This window comes from Engystomops pustulosus, chromosome 9 (genome assembly GCF_040894005.1).
Source record: "Engystomops pustulosus chromosome 9, aEngPut4.maternal, whole genome shotgun sequence".
Taxonomy (NCBI): domain Eukaryota; kingdom Metazoa; phylum Chordata; class Amphibia; order Anura; family Leptodactylidae; genus Engystomops; species Engystomops pustulosus.
In genome coordinates, this window is record NC_092419.1 from 100,385,158 (window position 1) to 100,387,652 (window position 2,495).

The following is a 2,495-nucleotide window of genomic DNA, read 5'->3' on the forward strand; positions in this document are numbered from 1 at the left end:
TCTCACCTCTCTTTTCAGTAAAGGGTTAATCTGGGTCTCCTCCCTGAACCCTCCCCATGAGAGAGTCAACAGCAGCTCAGACAGCAAAACAGCATGGCAGCCGCCTGCACAGCCTAATAATGGTACAGTCCTGTGTCTGCGTCCTTAAAGGAACTGTCCACTTCTCTGTTAACAAGACCTAATCATTAGATAACAAAGTTCTGCGACTTTTTACTTTCCGCTGCGTTACTATCACTCTCCATGTTCAAGATCTCTGCTTGCTGTCAATGGCAGGACCATTCTAGTTCACATGACCCTACTCTGATCTAATATTTATTAAAGCTGATGGTTTGTTTTCATTGTATATAAATCAGACAACAGCCTGGACTGCACATTGATACATTTACCTGCTCTGATACATTGTAATAAAGAGAGATTGGTGCTACTGTGTGCAGCTTACAGAAGATGGATACAACTGTAGCAAACGCTCAGCTGTAAGTAAGGCCGGGAGCACACATGGCGTTTTGAACCCGTTTTTGGCACGTTTTTAAGCAGTCCGTTTAAAAAATGCATCCGTTTTTAATTAAGATAATTGGTAAAACCGGTCAAAAACGCATGCGTTTTTTAACAGACTGCTTAAAAACTGCCCAAAAACTGGTTCAAAACGCCACGAGTGCCGCCGGCCTATGTGTCTGATTTTGGAAAAATCAATATACCCCTCAAAACCCATGTTTTACATTGCACCATCCTTCTGTTATTTCTACTGGATGCTGCAGGTCTTCACGTACATTAGTTAGAAGGGGGGGGGGGGGGGAATCTGTTAAATGGGTTCATTTGAGTAAATTTAGACCATGTAACAATAGACCTCAAAGATCTGATGCATCTCTAGGCGAGTTTATCTATTATGAAAGCTTCATACACAGACCGGGTTCCTCAGGGAGAATTTGGCCATGTCCATTCTATCTCACACTTGTGGCCTCTGACCTCTCTGCACACTGTGACCTGCGGTGACGCTCTCAGGATACTGATAATATACTGTACTTTACGCCACGCTGTAATGGTCATCTATAAGGTGTCTGGAATGAAGTGTTATTATTAATTCTTGTTACTGTATCCCGTAGATGCAGGAGAAGACAACCTATTTTGGAGGCTTTTTTGCTCAGGAAGGGAGGCAATTGGAGTTCATAAAATACGGTTGGCGGGGACCCTTGCGTGCAGCTGATCACATCATATTGTTTTGGGATCTGGTCCTTCTACAGGTGTTAAAGCCAAGAGCACTTTGGCCATTCCCAACAGGGTCCCAAAAATTTGCACTGTGGCTTTACTGCTCTGTGGTCCTTGAGTTGGATCCAAACAAGGGAAACATCATCATAAAGTTTTTACGCTTCCCTTCAAAATTTTGGTGGGTCTCCCCTCCTACAACCCCAAAAACTTACAGATGGGTCACTTGTCCATATTAGCCATTCCTCCCAGTAGGAGCCAGTAGTGCTGGTGGTCTGCATTACAACCCCTATAAATCAGCCGCATACTTCTCCACCGCTTCTTCCATCCTTGGAGAAATGAAGCGTCTGAGATACATGTCATATTTGAAATATTTGGCGCGGGGGTCATTGCAGGTGTGAGGAGCTGGGATGATGAGCTCACCACTTGACATTGAACATGCAGATGTTGGCTCCCGCCAGGTAGACAGCTATGGGGATTGGGCCGGGGCCATGGAGACAACAATCATTGCAGAGATACGTTCCAGCTTGGAATGGGCCTCCTGTGTCTGCTTGGATGTGTGGTCTGGGTTTTATTGTGTTATTTAAATTTATTTATTGGGAAGGGATGGACAGGATTTGCCAAGTGTTACGTCTGGAGAGGATCAGCCCAGGATTTGAGGGTCTGTCTGGATCTGGGGTCAAATGCAAGTGTCTACTATATATTAAACATACTGGAGACATCTCAGATTTCAGATGAAGGGTGAGGCCAGAATGTCATTATTTCTTTTTACTGAAATGTTATATGTATATTTATTTTGTTCAATTCGTTTCATTTACCAAAAATGAATGTTTCCTGCAGATTTTTGTGTTTACCAGTGATTGTCCTTGGTACATAAGATTCTTCAAGTTGTGAGTTCCCTTGGGTTGATGTGGTCTTGTAGAGACTAAGGTCCAGCACATCGTGTGACTGTACAGTTCCCCTATTTAGGACTCACAGTCCCCATCCATATGTTTGTATGCAAGGTCAAGAGTACAAGTATTAGGGAGGGTAACAACTTCTATACATGAGGAGACCCCAGCCGCCTTATGGTGGCCCATTACCCTTCCCTGTGAACTATATGAACCAGCCCATGACTCCTCTTCAAGGCGCCAAGAGTCTCCTTGCCCCATTCCTGGGTTTGTTTTGGGATGTGTTGGGGTGTAATAAACCATCATAACATTGGTTTTGTTTTTTCCACAAGCTCACCCAGACTTTTTCCATATCCACAGGTTCTGTCCTCTACTCTCACATCCTGGTGGACTACGGACCCTTCA

At 44.2% G+C, this 2,495-nt stretch overlaps 1 protein-coding gene across 1 annotated transcript in view; it reads right to left on the reverse strand.

Moving 5' to 3' along the window:
• Positions 1 to 105, reverse strand: part of SARDH (sarcosine dehydrogenase) — a 39,461-nt gene extending 39,356 nt beyond the window's left edge. Inside the window, exon 1 of the mRNA XM_072124697.1 lies at positions 7 to 105. The gene's annotated coding sequence lies outside the window, so the exon portion shown is untranslated. The remainder of the gene's footprint in view (positions 1 to 6) is intronic.
• Between the last annotated feature and the right edge of the window lie 2,390 nt (positions 106 to 2,495).